This window comes from Aquarana catesbeiana, linkage group LG13 (genome assembly GCF_042186555.1).
Source record: "Aquarana catesbeiana isolate 2022-GZ linkage group LG13, ASM4218655v1, whole genome shotgun sequence".
NCBI classification, from domain to species: Eukaryota; Metazoa; Chordata; class Amphibia; order Anura; family Ranidae; genus Aquarana; species Aquarana catesbeiana.
The window spans coordinates 10,271,054-10,288,030 of NC_133336.1; the positions used below are offsets into that span (position 1 = coordinate 10,271,054).

The window sequence follows — 16,977 nt, forward strand, 5'->3', positions numbered from 1 at the left end:
GTACGGGGCATAAGAAGTTTGATAAAGATATCTGATAGAGTGTGCCAGAAAAACCCAAACCTCTTTGCTTGCCTTCCTGTCGCTTAGAAGTAAATAAGGAAATAAAATAAGTAGATAAAATAAGGTCATCTTTTTATCTGTGTGGAATTTGTCAGGTGTCATAAGGTAAGATGACACCTTTCCACTGCATTGTATTGTCATTGTATTATAATGAAATGTAGAGTGATGTTACAATATTTGGTGATGTATTGATGCTGACTTTTAATGATTTATATATGAATGCTTTGACTCTAAAGTATAAGATATATATAGTTGGCAGGATGATTCTGGCATTGATGCAGTGAGTAAAAATATTTTCTTTTCCTTGCTGTAATTAGACATTCAGTGTCATCTTAGGGAAAGTACCAAAAAAAAAGTCTCAAAAGTGTCCTGATTGTATTACTGGTTTACACAAATTTGTGTTTCAAGAAGGGTTGACAGTGAAGGGAGTAATGTCACTTATTGGAAGAGCAGGGGAGACTTATCAAGTCTGTCCCCGGTCTTTGAAGTATTGTGACATTAGGGACGTTTTTACCATTTAAAATATAGGTAGAGCGTTAATAACACTTTTTTAAGGTAATACATAAATTGGTGAGGCTAACTTTTGAATAAAACATGCTATTTGAATAATTCTTTTTGCTACTGACATCTCTTGCGAAGGGGAAGTCAGGTGCAAAATTTGGACATTTGGCTTTTTGCCAACAGGGTTCAAGTACTAATATCTCACTGACTGTAATAGATAGTGGGGAATTGTTTGCGGCATTAGTACTACCGCAATTGAAGGCACTGTTTGAACCTGTTGGCATACTGCAAAAAGGAAAAAAGAGACTCAGTATCTAATTAGAATGTTTAGAAAGAAAAAATAAATATGTATGTTGTGGAGATCGGCTGGACCGAGGCTCCCTATAGTATCCTAGCCCATACATTGTTTATGATGGGTTTAGCAGAGTCATGGGATGGTAAATTAAGGGTTAAATTAACCTTCTCTATGCCTGTACCATGTGCCCTAGTTCCCTGTGCCCCACCACCTCCATCTTACATACCACAACGCAGAAGTTGAAAGCTGCAGAGGCTGCACACGCTGTAGAAAGTAAGAATACAAAACACGCAGTTTTAAAACAAGCAGAAAGCACAGAAAAAAAAAGAGGAAGTAACTACGCAGTTAGTTAATTTTCTAGGTTTCCTTTCATGACACAAGACGCCGGATGTAACACTTAAGATGAAATGCACAGTCTTTTAATACAGACTTATCTCAGTAACTTTGTTCCTAAATATGCACTTACTGTGAGACAGCAGATGTCAGACTGGGCTACAAAGAGTATGAATGACTTTCAAGAAAAAAAAAACGTTCATTGAAAAAGACGCAGCAGGATGTTTTGACATCCCAAAACAAACACCAATATCAACACATTATCAAAATGATTTCTTAGGAAATCAAAGGGGAAACTTTTATAAAAAGAGGAAAGAGGGCAAGGATAAAGAGGGAGTTGCATACAGAGAAAGAGGATTTCTTAAAGAAAGGAATCTTAAGGGAAATTGTCTCACCTTGTAATACTCCCAGTAAAAAAGGCAAATGGTGACTATAGGTTTTACAAGACCTAAGGGACATCAATAGCCTAGTGGTACCAATTGCCTAAGTAGTGCCTGATGTGCCATCAATACTTACCACCATACCATACCATGCAGAGTAGTTTACTGTGATTGATTTAAAGAATGTTATTTTCATCCCTGTAGACGAGGAGACACGGCCACTGTACTCCAAGTCACCCTCGGGCCCTGGACTGCCCCTCATGGTTCTGTACTGTTGCAGTATGTTGATGATTTTTTTATTTGTAGTTCTTCAGAGGAGAACTGCTGAGCTGATAGCCTATCTTTATTGAAATGGTTACATGTATGTGGTTACAAAATGTTTAAGAAAAAATTACAATGTTGTCAAAAGAAAAAACAAAAAACAGTTGAGTATTTGTGCTCACAAAAGGAGAAAGAAGAGTCAGTCTGAATGGGTCTGCCCCGCCCACTTAATAGGAAGGACATGCTCACCTTCCTAGGTATGATTGGTTACTGCCACCAATGGATACCTGACTGGTCTTTCAATGACAATATATTGAGACAAGCAATGTCTTTGAAGTAATGTCTCTGAAATGTCTGATACTGTAAAATGGTCTGATGAAATGTTAAATGTTTTTGCCATGTTGCCATGTTTTGCCATTTTGAAATGTGTAATGGTTACCAGCCCGAGCCTCGGCCTCCTTGAATATGGCAAAATGTTTCACTTGTTTGCCAGGGAAAATTGCAGAACCATGGCGGGAGTACTGGCCCAGGAACATAGTTGGAGACTGTACCCTGTAGTTTTTTCTCAGAGGTTGAGCGGATATGAGGTGATTTTGCCGTCCAATCCAAAATTGCACATCAAATATGCTTCTCTCACTGCAGGCCCAGCACCAATTTTAAAACGCCCTTTCATGTTAAAAAGGAGAACAGGATGAGGTCGTGCCACAACTTGACTGCATAAACCTCATTCACCAAGACACATCACCCAGGTCTGATTTATCTTCCACAGCACTACCAGACACACAGAATGTTTTTGTGGATGGTTCTTGCTCTAGGCTATAGTACACTGCAGAGCACACACAGGCCAAAAGACAGAGATAGCCAGGGGAAATGAGCAGGTCTGGCTGACCTTGCTGCTAAATAAGCTGCTATCTCACAGACAGAAGACATCCAAATTGCTATGCTGATACCTGACCTATCCCCATTTGAGGGGTCACTTGCAGATCCCCAGGATTATGCATCAAATTATGAGTTAAGGGACTGGAATGGAAAGGGTGTGTAGAGAGATCCAAGGTCTGGACTTCTCTGCAAAGAGGGGAAACCATGTATACCAACAGCAAGTGCATTCATAGTACCACGGAATAGACCACGCAGGTATACAAGTCACGGCTGATCTTGAACACATGCCCAAACTAGGCAAAAGACAGGAATATCTTTTGATAATTGGGGACATGTTCTCAAATGGTCCAGCTTTTATAGCCAGGGTCTGCCAGGACTTGGTAAAAATTCTCAAGATAGAATGGAAGTTTCACATTCCCTATCACCCTCCAAGTTCAGGAATAGTAGAAAGGATGAACAGAACAATAAAAGACAAGATAAGGAAGGCCACAGGAGGAACCTTTGCCAACTGGAGAAGGGTCCTCCCAGCAGTTCTGGCAGAAATAAAAAATTTTTGTTTTTTTTTAAGTTTTAAATACTGTTTATTGAAAAAGAAATAACAGTACAAAGGTATTGAATTGGCAGTTGCCAAGAAAGATATCAAAACAATGTAAATAACATTAGAAGCGAGATATACATATACCGAAAGCAGGAGCGGGCTCAAAATATATGTGATATCACCAATGAACTCTAGGATAGCATCATACACTCTATCTCATAGAAAAAGACTGCTGGAAGCCAGGATAGAGGAGCTGGAGCTCACAGGTACCAGGGCTCCTCTGGAGTAGACCACGCACCCCAAATGGGATCCTGCTGTGTGTGGACCAACCGAGAGGAGCACTGGGGGTCAAAAAAGACCTTGCCTGGTCCCATCCTGAACTCACGTACAGCCAATCGGTGAATAAAACAAAAACTCTGTTGTAACGATTAGTAACACTATGAACCCAACAGTAATGTAAGAAATACTATCACTTATACTGGGGATTATCCCCAAAATTAGAGGTGGTACATGCTGGACAACTAGATTGTGGAGGTTTTCATTCCGAGAGAGTACAGCATCAATAAGCAACTAAAGGAAGAGAAAGAAGGGAAGGAGAGTTCTGCATGGTCTGTTTCTCTCAACCTGTGTTAATAACACTTAGTGGAGCTTAGGAAGAAGACAGTCAGAGGAAAGGGATAGAGGGAGAAAGGACAGAAGCACAGAAGCGGGGGAAGAGAGGAAGAGGTAGGGGAATGTTAGGAACAGGAATCCTCGTGGAGTGAGGGGGGGGGGCATGAGCCTCCTAGTACTGAGGGGATACCCAGAGATTAGTTAGTTTCAGGTAAGTAGTGGTATACCCAAGAACCGAGCCCAGGGTTCCCATATGAGTCTGAATCTATCAGAGGTGTCTAAAATTCTGCTCGAGATCTTCTCCTGCACCATAATCCAGGAGATTTTCTGTTTGGCTTGGCGAAGGGAAACCAAAGGTTTTTTCCATGCGTGAGCTAACTTTATCTTGGCCCCCAGAAGGATGAAGTGAATCAAAGACCGAGACAATTTAGGTACTTTCGGGATGTTGTCATTCAGGAGAGCTATGGTAGGGCTTTGTTTGACTGCAAAGCCTGTGGATTTGCGGATGAGATTAAAAATTCCGTTCCAGTACCCTCTAATTTTGGGACACTCCCAGAAAGTGTGAAGTAGGGAGCCTATATGGCCACAACCTCTGAAACAGAGAGGCGATGATTGTGGATAGAATTTAGTAATACGAGTGGGTACCAGATACCACCTGGTCATGACTTTAAGGTCTGCCTCCACCAGAGAGGAACTGAGAATGCCCTTGAAGGATCGGAAAAAGCAAGTGTGCCAAGTATCCATGTCCCAATCCAGTAGCAGATCCCGCTCCCATTGCAGCATATAATTCGCTTTCTCCTGGGGCTCCGCTAGTGCAGAGTAGATTAGGGAAATCCCTCCCCTTACACCCATGGCTGAGGAACACCAGAATTCGTAGGAAGTAACCGAGAGCGGGGTTTCCGAACTTTTCCAGATCCCGCGCAAAAAGTGAGATAATTGGTAATAGCGGAAAGTCTCCGATGCTGGCATTTCTAGTTTCGAAATGCAGTACTTAAGTGAAATAGGACCAGAGCTAATGAAGAATTGCCCTATTCTGTAAAGGCCCTTGTCGAGCCACCACCTAAAAGCCTCGATGTTCATACCCGGCGGGAATTGTGGATTGTGGAAAATGTGTGCCAGGGAAAGCCAAGGGGAGGTCAGGTAATGTCTTTTATATAGTGTATCACATAGGGGCATTGAGTGAGACAGAGAGGGGGAAAGAATCGGAGGTTTGTCCTTTTGCGGTCTCCATACCAGGAAGTCCAGAGTATGGTTGGGAGTGGCCTGTCGTTCTATATCCACCCAATCTGGCCTAGGGCCTTTAGAGTAAATAGCTGAAAATTGGCATAGTTGTGTGGCTTGATAATACCACCATAAATTAGAAAGTCCTAAGCCCCCTTTTTTCTTTGGCCGATATAGCACCTTTTCGGAGAAACGATGTCCCTCCCCCCCCAGATAAATCTTGTGATTGAAGCCTGTAATTTGTCCAGTGTGTGTTTTCGGATGGGAATAGGGAGGGAACGAAAGAGATATAGGATCCTAGGGAGTAATGTCATTTTGACCGAGTTTATTCTGCCTAACCAAGACATTTTATACCGAGATCATCTGGGAGTTTCTTGAGCATTGGGGGATAATTGTGGTGGTATAGACGTTCTATTTTTGAGGATAAGAAGATACCTAAATAGGGTAGGGAAGAATCGCACCAGGAGAAGGGAAAGTGGGTCTTGAGCCTCTCTACAAGGTCTTGGGGAGTAGAAATATTCATAGCCATTGATTTGGCCATGTTGACCTGAAGTCCCGAAATGCAGCCAAATGAGTTAAGTAGTTGTAGAATGTTGGGGGTGGAGATGAGGGGGGAGGTGACAAACAGGAGGACGTCATCAGCAAAGAGGGCGCATTTATGAATCTGTTGGCCACACTTCACTCCATGAATGTCAGGGTTTTGTCTTATGGCCAGAACCAATGTTTCTATCGCTATTGCAAAGAGGATCGGCGAAAGAGGGCAGCCTTGTCTAGTTCCCTGCAAAATAGAAATTTCTTCAGAAAGATGGCCTTGTATTTTAATGTGTGCTTTAGGGGAGGAATAAGGGGAAGATATGGTTGTAATGAAGTCTGGGCCAAAGCCCCATTTATGGAGAATAGTAAAAAGGTATGGCCAAGTGACCGTGTCAAAGGCCTTTTGGAGGTCTATAGAAAGGACATATCCTGGTTGGGAAGGTCCCCCCGTCCCATGGAGATTGCATGAGGGAAATTAAGTCTACTGCTCTCCTAATCTGGTCTGGCCCCTGTCTTCCGGGGATAAACCCCACCTGGTCCTTATGGATATAGTTAGCAATGAAGGAGGCCAGTCTGTTTGCTAGAATTTTCGTCACAATCTTTAAATCATTATTAATCAGCGAGATCGGCCTATAATTGCAAACATCACTGGGGTCCTTGCCCTGTTTGGGGATTACTGATATGTATACCAGATTGGCTGTCGGTTCCCAGGGGGATCCCGCGCAAAGAGAATTAAAGAGACGAGCCAGATAAGGAGAGAGGGTATCTGAGAAAGCTTTATAATAGTGTGCGGAAAAACCGTCAGGGCCTGGGGCAGATTCTGTTTTGAGGTTCTTTATGACTTCGCGAATTTCCTCCACCCTGAAAGGAGATTCCATAATGGACCTATGAGAGTCCGAAAGTTTAGGAATATCTAGGTTATTCAGGAAGGAATCAATGGAAGCTGAGTTGTTAGGGTTAGGGGGTGAGTAGAGCTTGGAATAAAAAGCCTGGAAGGTTTCCAAGATCTTTTGGGGGTTTTGGGTAAGAGTTCCTGACCGGGATCTGATTTTAGGCAGAGAGAAGGTTTTTATTTTGGGAGAAAGTTTAGCGGCCAAATGGGGGCCAATTTTGTCTGCCTGAATATAGAATCTGCCACTTAGCCAAGTCAGATGTTTATCTGCAGTGGATGTGAGGGCCAGATTAAGTGCCACTCGGGAGGCTTCCAACTTGGTCAGGGTTGCAGGAGATGGGTCAGCTTTGTGGGACCTACTAAGGGACTGGAATTCTCTTTCAAGTTGCAAAATATCTGCTTTCCTCTCCGTTTTGAGTTTAGATGCCATTTGGATCATTTTTCCTCTCAGAACGGCTTTGTGAGCTCCCCAGAGGAAACTCGGAGTCGTATCTCCTGTGTCATTGAGATGGAAAAATTCCCAGATTTCTTTTTTTAAAATTATGCAGTTGACTGGGTTGGAATAGTAGTGATTTACTTAGGCACCACTGGGGAGGCCCAGAGGGCGAGAGGGAGCAAGAGATTTTAAGTGTCACTAAGGAGTGATCTGACCAGGGGACTTCCTGTATGGAGGCTTGGGATGCTGTGTGAATATCCGAATTCAGGAGGAATATATGATCACTTCTGGCGTATGTATTATGAGGTGCCGAGAAATAGGTATAGTCCCTCACCGTGGGGTTTAGTTCCCTCCTCGAGTCTATCAAGCCCATGTCATGCAGAAGACGGGCAATTCTGAGGCTTTGTGTGCGTGGATTCCTTAAACGAGATCTCCCTTGAGAGGACTTGTCCAGCAGTTGATCAAAGGTGATGTTGGAGTCACCCCCCATGATCACCCTGCCTTCCAGGTGAGGGGATAGGATTGATAGCATGGAGGTAAAGAAACATGCCAGTCAAGGAGGAATATGCACCATAGTGGGAACTACTTGTTGTAACTACATTGGAAATGATACTAAGACTGAAGATGCCATCATTTCACATGTAGAAAAGCTACAACAAATGAAGGTTAAATTTTGCAAAGAACATACCGAAACTGCTTGGGTGGAAGGTAGCTGGGAAAGCTGGCTTTCCTGGCTCAATCCCCTCAACTGGTTTTCTGGTATTGCAGGATGGTTTTCTGGAATTTTGCATGGTATTTTATATATTGTAGGAATTATAGTCCTCATAATCCTGATAGTTAAATGCGCACCTATGTTATGCAAATGTTGTTTGAAGATCATCACACGTGCTGGTACTAATATTGGTTCTTCTGAGCCCTTAAGGTCTCGAGCCAGAACTGCTCATGAGATGGTGGTTCGTATACCTGGAGATCAACCTAAAGACACAGAAGAAGCTTAAAAGGGATACCGAAAGAATTCTAAACACAAGGAGGGGCTGTGAAGATATGAAATAAATGAACCATATCTTCTAATGTATCCAGAGTTCCTCTTCAACTTTCTTTTGTATTTCTGATAATTCTTATACTTATTTTTCTGTAAAATGTTTCTGAATTCTTTTGGTATTGCAACACAAGTGGCTGACCAGTTGACAATAAAACTTTCCGCCGATAACCTGACATAATTCTCGGAAAGGATGTGAGATGGGAAGATGTTGACATAGAAAGTCCCTGTCTAAAAGTCAAAATGACCTTTCCCAAATAATTATTCTTCCCTTTCTGTCAAAATAATTTGTTAATTAAAAATTAACGATACTCAGGTCAAGATGACCTAAATATAAAAAAACAAAACAACTGGCAAGAAACTGTGTTGACATACTTGGTGAAATGCGTACTTGTGACGTATAATTTTGGGCTTTTGCCCCTCCTAGAATGTAATGTAACAAATCCTTATAAATATTGTACTCGCATTATAATTTGGATCACTCTCCTGACACAAATGGGAGAGGGGTCCTCTGTATGTACGGAGCATATTCTGAAGTAAACATACATGAGACTAATGCAGCTGGCGTTGATGTCTTTTATTTCAAGGCTATACTTGACAGTACCACTCTGTGTGTGATTTGAGGCTAGGACGGAGGTTCACCTTCCAGCAGGACAATGACCCCAAATACACTGCTAAAGCAACACTTGAGTGGTTTAAAGGGAAACATGTAAATGTGTTGGAATGGCCTAGTCAAAGCCCAGACCTCAATCCAATAGAAAATCTGTGGTCAGACTTAAAGATTGCTGTTCACAAGTGCAAACCATCCAACTTGAAGGGGCTGGAGCAATTTTTCAAGGAGGAATGGGCAAAAATCCCAGTGGTAAGATGTGGCAAGCTCATAGAGACTTATCCAAAGCTACTTGGAGCTGTGGCTCTACAAAGTATTGACTTTAGGGGGGTGAATAGTTATGCACATTGACTTTTTCTGTTATTTTGTCCTATTTGTTGTCAGTGGCTTTTGGAGGGGACTGAATGCTAGCCTCTTGCCTACTCATTATGGGCCCCGGATTTTAAGGGAACAATACTCTTTGTGAGGTGTATGCCTGGGGACCCTTGAAGTAATGTTACTTTGGATTCAAAGTCCATGTCTCCCCAAGACACACAGACTCTGGGATCCCTGTATAGGGCCTAACTGCCATGTTAAATATAGTGACTGCTTCACACTGTGTTGATGTCATCAGCAAGTCACCTGTCCAGGGTTGTCTGCTATAATGTGTTTATTGCAAGTATGTCTAGTGTGCCTTCTAAGGCTCTTTCATCCATTGTTATTTGTGCTAATTAACTCCACTATTGTGTGAAGGAGTTCTGTGTTGATATTTATGATGATATGTATTGCATAGTTAGTGAGCTAGGAGACGACAAGGCTAACCTGAAAGGTCGTATCTCTGAGTCACCTAGTCTGGTTAAATGATTAGTTAATTAGCTTATGTTAATTAGGTTTCTTGCTATAGTTCTTATTGTAATCCTGGTGTATATACCATATATACTCGAGTATAAGCCAAAATTTTCAGCACTTTTTTTGTGCTGAAAATGCCCCCCTCGGCTTATACTCGAGTCAAGCACTTTTCTGCAGCAGAGAATGTCATTTTCCGAACTGACTTTAGGGCCCCGTATCTCGGGGCCACTTGATGCTAGGAACCCCAAATTTGGTTTGCAAACCCAGTGGAACTAGCACTACAACATATCCAAAGCTGGGGTTCCTAGCACCAAGGAACCCCAGCTTTGGAAATGATGTAGTGCTAGTTTCACTGGGTTTGCAAACCAAATTTGGGATTCCTAGCACCAAGTGGCCCCGAGATACAGGGCCCAATTTTGGTTCGGAAAATGTCATTCTCTGCTGCAGAAATGTGCTTGACATTTTCCGAACCGACTTTGGGGCCCCGTATGTCAGGGCCACTTGGTGCTAGAACCCCAGCTTTAGATATGTTGTAGTGCTAGTTCCACTGGGTTTGCACACCAAATTTGGGGTTCCTACCACCAAGTGGCCCAGAGATACGGGGCCTCAAATTCGGTCAACTGTGTCCATCTGCAGCAATATCATTTCGGGACCCTTTGGGTCTAGAGACCCCAAATTTTGGCTGCAGCTAAGGGGGCATCTAGGAACCCTTAACTACTGAGTTTGAAGTTCGGGGGACCTATGGCTGCAAATGGGCACAGTGAGGGGGCAAATGAGCATTGCTAACCCTCTTTTCCACTAATGCCCCGTACACACGGTCGGACATTCCGACAACAAAGTCCATGGATTTTTTCCGACAGATGTTGGCTCAAACTTGTTTTGCATACACACGGTCACACAAAGTTATCGGAAAATCCGATCGTTCTGAACGAGGTGATGTAAAGCACGTACGTCGGGACTATAAACGGGGCAGTAGCCAATAGCTTTCGTCTCTTAATTTATTCTGAGCATGCGTGGCACTTTGTGCGTTGGATTTGTGTACACACGATCAGAATTTCCGACAACAGATTTTGTTGTCGGAAAATTTTGTAGCAAGCTCTTAAACTTTCTGTGTCGGAAATTCAGATGGAAAATGTGTGATGGAGCCCACACATGGTCGGAATTTCCGACAACAAGGTCCTATCACACATTTTCCATCGGAAAATCCGACCGTATGTACAGGGCATTACAGTAGCTGCGCATTTCTCACCCTAGGCTTATACTCAAGTCAATAAGTTTTCCCAGTTTTTTGTGGTAAAATTAGGTGCCTCAGCTTATATTCGGGTCGGCTTATACTCGAGTATATGCTGTATTTGTGTGAGATCTCAAATAAAACAGTCTATTTCTAGTGTACTCCAAGACTGGTGTCTGGTTCTTGGGGGTTACTATAGTTAGATCCATTGGTCTTGTGTTCCAGAACTTAGGAAGCGATATACTGACGGAAGCACTTGAGCGGAACGTGGGATGTTCCCGTCACATAAATCTCTAAATGTTAACATAAAAAAATCAAAAACATGAAAGCAATATATTGCAAACAAATGACATATTTTCATATTCTTGTGTATGATGTGAAATCATAAATATGCATTGGTGCCAAAACAATGGTGACCTAAACCTTCCCCAGTGGGCACACATTCCCCCTATTAGATAATGACAATCCAACAAAATATAATCCTTCTGCTCACATCTCTAACCATATACTCTATATCCCTTAGAAAGTAATACCCTATAGTGGAGTCATCGGTATATTAGAAGTTGCAAACCTTTCCAAAAAGGCTAAAACACCTGGATATGACTACCAAACATCTCTAGGTACAAAAAGGAGTATAAAGCCAAGCACACCAAGATACCTGAACACATAAAAAAAATGATGAAATTTTAGGAACACTTCGGAATGTTTTTGTTTTTTTTCTGTCTGTTTTCTCTTCTGTTTTTTTGGTTCTTACCTATGCAGAATACAATATAATCTACAAATCTACAAAATGATACATATACATTGTAACCTTACTATGTTACTTTGGTTGAGGCTCCTTGTACTCTTCCTTTTTTGGGAATGTGGAGGAGACATAGTACGAGTAATGTTTAGTTTGGGGAGTTGGTAATGAATTGTAACCATGCTATGTTCTGTCTATTATATGTGATAGAAAAGGTCAACTGTATATTATTTACTGAACAATACCTGCATATGGCAATAAAAACCGTAAAAATAATGATGATATTTATTAATTCACATTTCCTCTGCAATCATTCTGATAGTGAGCCGTTGGTCACAGTTGAGAACAGACCTCACTGCATCCACATTCTGTTCCGTTTTTGACCGACGGCTCGCTATCAGAATGTGCACATCACCACATCAGTCACTGATAGACCCGACCTCCATGTAAAGCACATATCCAATAAAGCACAGGTGTGTGTAGACTTCTGAAGAAGAGCACAGAGCAAGGAGAAAGCATGCAGCCAGGGAGATGAGCTCTCTAAGCATGAGAGATAAGAGAATAAGCTGAAAGTTTAAATTGCCATGTATGATTACAGCACCAGCCATGCAAGAATTGCCTGAATCATGGGTACTATACCGTGCTGTCTTCTGGGTAATGGGTTTCAATTGAAGGAACTCACAATTGCAGTTATTTGTGACTACAATTGAATATCCATCCAATGCTTCTCATCTTAGGCCCATCCACATTTCATTAGTATCCAGGTGGTCTATCTGTCATCTGCTGTGCTCCACAAGTTTCAGTGCAGTGCAGCTCCACTTCAATGTCACAGACTCTGCCGGGCTGCAGCTGTCATGTGATTTCAGTAGGAAAAAACACCAACGTGTTTTATCTACTTCTGTGTGGACTTTCCAAAGCTGACACACCTTGTAACCATCCCTTACAACATTTTGGTCTGCAGTTTTTTTTTTATGTATGATTTTTTTTTTCCGTATGATTTTTTTTTTCCTTCTAGATGTGTTTGTTACATATTAATACTTTTGATGTTTAAAGAGAAAAAACACACTCAGAGTATCTGCTGCTCATCCCCATATACAGTGGATATAAAAAAGTCTACACACCCTTGTTAAAATGTCAGGCTTCTGTGATGTAAAAAAATGAGACAAAGATAAATCATTTCAGAACATTTTCCACCTTTAATGTGACCCATAAACTGTACAACTCAATTGAAAAACAAACTGAAATCTTTTAGGTGGAGGGAAGTAAAAATAAAAAAAAATAAAATGATATGGTTGCATAGGTGTGCACACCCTTAAACTAATACTTAGTTGAAGCATCTTTTGATTTTTTTATACAGCACTCAGTCTTTTTGGGTATGAGTCTATCAGCATGGCACATCTTGACTTGGCAATATTTGCCCGCTCTTCTTTGCAAAAACACTTCAAATCTGTCAGATTGTGAGGACATCTCCTGTGCACAGCCCTCTTCAGATCACCCCACAGATTTCCAATGGTATTCAGGTCTGGGCTCTGGCTGGACCATTCCAAAACTTTAATCTTCTTCTGGTGAAGTCATTCCTTTGTTGATTTGGATGTATGCTTTGGGTCGTTGTCATACTGAAAGATGAAGTTCCTCTTCATGTTCAGCTTTCTAGCAGAAGCCTGAAGATTTTGTGCCAATATTGACTGGTATTTGGAACTGTTCATAATTCCCTCTACCTTGACTAAGGCTCCTGTTCCATCAGAAGAAAAACAGCCCCAAAGCATGATGCTGCCACCACCATGCTTCACAATGGGTACTTTTGGTGTTGTGCAGTGTTGTTTTTGCGCTAAACATATCTTTTGGAATTATAGCCAAAATGTTCAACCTTGGTTTCATCAGACCATAACACATTTTCCCACATACTTTTGGGAGACTTCAAATGTGTTTTTGCAAAATTTAGCCAGGCTTGGATGTGTTTCTTGGTAACAAAAGACATATGAATAATACAGGAGATTGTTGTCACATGTACCACACAGCCAGTACTTGCCAAATATTCCTGCAGCTCCATTAATGTTGCTGTAGGCCTCTTGGCAGCCTCCCTGACCAGTTTTCTTCTCAGCTTTTTCATCAATTTTAGAGGGACGTCTAGTTCATGGTAATGTCACTGTTGTGCCATTATTTTCTCTACTTGATGACTGTCTCCACTGTGTTCCATGGTATATCTAATGCCTTGAACATTCTTTTGTACCCTTCTCCTAACTAATACCTTTTAACAAAGAGATCCCTCTGATGCTTTGGAAGCTCTCTATGGACCATGGCTTTTGCTGTAGGATGCGATTAAGAAAATGTCAGGAAAGACCTACTAGAACAGCTGAACTTTATTTGGGGTTAATCAGAGGCACTTTAAATGATGGAAGGTGTGTACTAACTATTTAACATGAGTTTGAATGTGATTGGTTAATTCTGAACACAGCTTCATTCCCAGTTATAATAGGGTGTGCACACTTATGCAACCACACTATTTTAGTGTTTTGTTTTTACCCCACCCCCCACCCCTAAAAGATTTAATGTTTTTCAATTGAGTTGTACATATATAGGTCACATTAAAGGTGGAAAAAGTTCTGAAATCATTTATCTTTGCCTCATTTTTTACATCACAGTATGATAGGAGGGGTGGCACTGGAGGGCAGTATGATGGGAGGGGTGGTAGTGGAGGGCAGTATGATGGGAGGGATGGTAGTGGAGGGCAGTATGTAGTAGAGGGCAGTATGATAGGAGGGGTGGTAGTGGAGGGCAGTATGATGGGAGGGGTGGTAGTGGAGGGCAGTATGATGGGAGGGGTGGTAGTGGAGGGCAGCATGATGGGAGGGGTGGCAGTGGAGGGCCGTATAATGGGAGGGGGTGTAGAGGGCAGTATAATGGGAGGGGGTGTAGTGGAGGGCAGTATGATGGGAGGGGGTGTAGTGGAGGGCAGTATGATGGGATGAGGGTAGTGGAGGGCAGTATGATGGGATGGGTGGTAGTGGAGGGCAGTATGATGGGAGTGGGGCAGTGGAGGGCAGTATAAGGGGATTTTACAGCATGACTGGAGGGGGGGCAGTGTATGGGAGGGAGCAGCGTGACCATGAACGTCCTCAGGGCACTGCAGGGAGCATTTCTCCTACCTCTCTTCCAGCGGCAGGAACAACCTGCTTCAGGCGAGACCAAGAGTTGGGGGACCGAGTCGGGGGCGGAGCTGGCGGTCCTTTCGATGACTGTGGAGCCTAGGAACGAGGAGGTGGAAGTTAATTCCTCCTCCGGCTCACTCTGAATGCTGGGCCCCCACTCTCTTCCTTGTCATGACATCACTGGTTGCTAGACGCCAGGTGGGCCATGGCTAGCAACCAGTTGTTTGGGCAGTGAGCCAGGCAGCGCCTGGTGGTTAATAATAAAGCAAATCTTGGCCAGGCAGTGAGTGACAGCGGCCGCATTTTTAGGGGGTATCAGATCGGCCCGGGGGCAATTCCGGGACACTATATTGTCCCGGAATGAAGGTGCCCGGGACAGACCTCCCAAGGCGGGACTTTCCCAGGCAATCCGGGACGGTTGGGAGGTATTGGTTTTAATGCATTAGGGTAAAAAAAAAATTCTACCTTTACAACCTCTTAAAAGAGAAGTATGGGTTTTAGTTTTTTATTCCTGTTCATACTTACCTCGGTGGATGGAGCATCAGACGGATACTGCAGCTTTCCCCAGGCGTCTCTGCACTGGGAACCGAGCCACCAAATACCGCCGATGGCTAGGTTCTCACAGATCCCCGAGAGGAGGGCTGCTGACTGTCAGTCAGCGTCTCTCCTCTCTGATCCTCCACGCTCATTGGAGCGCGGAGCTGTGGAGGGGCGGGGAGCGGTTTGCTGAGACTGCCATCAATTAAGGCAGCTGGTGGATCCAGACTTGGGAAGTTGGGATGGCGGACTGCCTTGACTGATGGCAGTTACGTCAGCGGAGAGTGGACTTCAGACTTTCCCCTGAAAATGGTCACAGGAGTGCAATTTGTTTTGAGGAGAAGCCCAGCCAAACGAGCCCAGGCTGGACTTCTCCTTTAAAACATTATGAGATTCTGCTATACAGTCCCCCCTAGTGGCCAGAAGCAGCATTGTGGCAACTTTTTAATTTTTCAGAATTTTTAGGTCATACAGGATACTATGAACTTCACACATAGAGGCCTGAAAAATGGTTGATTGGCATGGGTGTTTCAGCATGGTAAGTGTCCAGCTGGAAAAAGTGTATAGGTTTAGTTATTAACACTTATATTATGGAGAGTACAGCCATATTTAACCCCCTGCCACACAGCCTTTTGTAAAATGACGGCTGGGCAGGAGTCCTTTTAATTTTGGGAGAACGTCATAAGACGTTCTCCCAGGATCGTGCCTCACGCACACCCCATAGGCGTAATCTGTCACTCGCTGTGTCCATGTGATCGCTGTGACCAATCACGATGTCTACCTGTGTATTGTCTTGTTGAGTACCGTGTATTGTCTTGTTGAGTATTAGTGTCAGGAAGCTAGTTGTTAGTTAATTTCGACAGGGTATAATCCCCAATCCTCATTAAATTAGTAGGTACGATGCCCGGAGGGTAATGAGATGCAACTCGGTGTAAATCTTGCGGTATGTATACATTCTTTGATCATCCGATCGAGGGCGAATACTGCTGTGCAAAATGTAAGCACATTGTTTCCTTGGAAGCCAAGGTTCTGAAACTGGGGAAGCAACTGTCAGCACTGAGAAGACTCTCCATACTAAAGGAGAGTCAGTAACGTACACCATGGCAGGGGCCAGCACAGAGGCGGGTGGAGACAAAGAGGTGCAGGCACTAGGAAAGAGTAGATGGTCGACAGTCAGGAAGGGGAGAGGGGGAAGTGCCAGGGAGGCCTATCCAGGGCTGGAGCATCCCAATAAGTACGCTCCATTGAGTGACATTGGTGAAACCAGTCAGGGACCAGCACTGCTGGAGCTGAGGGACTCTCCTAGCTGTCTCCTAGCTAACTTCTCCAGTGAGAGTGGGGGGGAAGTGAAGGGAAAGGAAAGACATATTCTGGTGGTAGGGGACTCAATTCTTAGAAGGACAGAGAGGGCAATCTGTAACAAAGACCTGAAGCACCGAACTGTATGTTGTCTACCGGGCACTCGGGTTTGGCACATCATGGATCTAGTGGACAGATTACTGGGAGGGGCTGGGGTAGACCCAACTGTCATGGTGCACGTTGGCACCAATGACAAAGACAGAGGCATATGGAGTGTCCTAAAGAATGATTTTAGGGACTTGGGAGCTAAATTGAGGAAAAGGACCTCCAAGGTAGTATTCTCAGGAATACTACCGGTACATCGAGCCACACCAGAAAGGCAGAGGGAGATTAGGGAAGTAAACAAGTGGCTGAGGAGCTGGTGTAGTAAGGAGGGGTTTGGGTTCCTGGAGGACTGGGCTGACTTCTCAGTCGATCACCAGTACTATAGAAGGGATGGACTGCACCTAAATGAGGAGGGTGCAGATCAGCTGGGGGAAAAGATGGCCAAAAAGTTAGAGGGGTTTTTAAACTAGGCGATGGGGGGAGGGCCCAGAGGTA

The 16,977-nt window shown here is 43.4% G+C and overlaps 1 protein-coding gene across 3 annotated transcripts in view; it reads right to left on the reverse strand.

Annotated features, from left to right (window-relative positions):
- The window catches only part of LOC141117057 (serine protease inhibitor A6-like), an 82,978-nt gene extending 70,693 nt beyond the window's left edge, over positions 1-12,285 (reverse strand). Inside the window, exon 1 of one of the 3 annotated variants that reach the window (XM_073609659.1) lies at positions 12,075-12,285. The gene's annotated coding sequence lies outside the window, so the exon portion shown is untranslated. Of the gene's footprint in view, positions 1-1,082; positions 1,198-12,031 lie in introns of those variants that run through there. The other 2 variants (XM_073609658.1, XM_073609660.1) reach the window with 2 other exon arrangements.
- Positions 12,286-16,977: the final 4,692 nt, after the last annotated feature.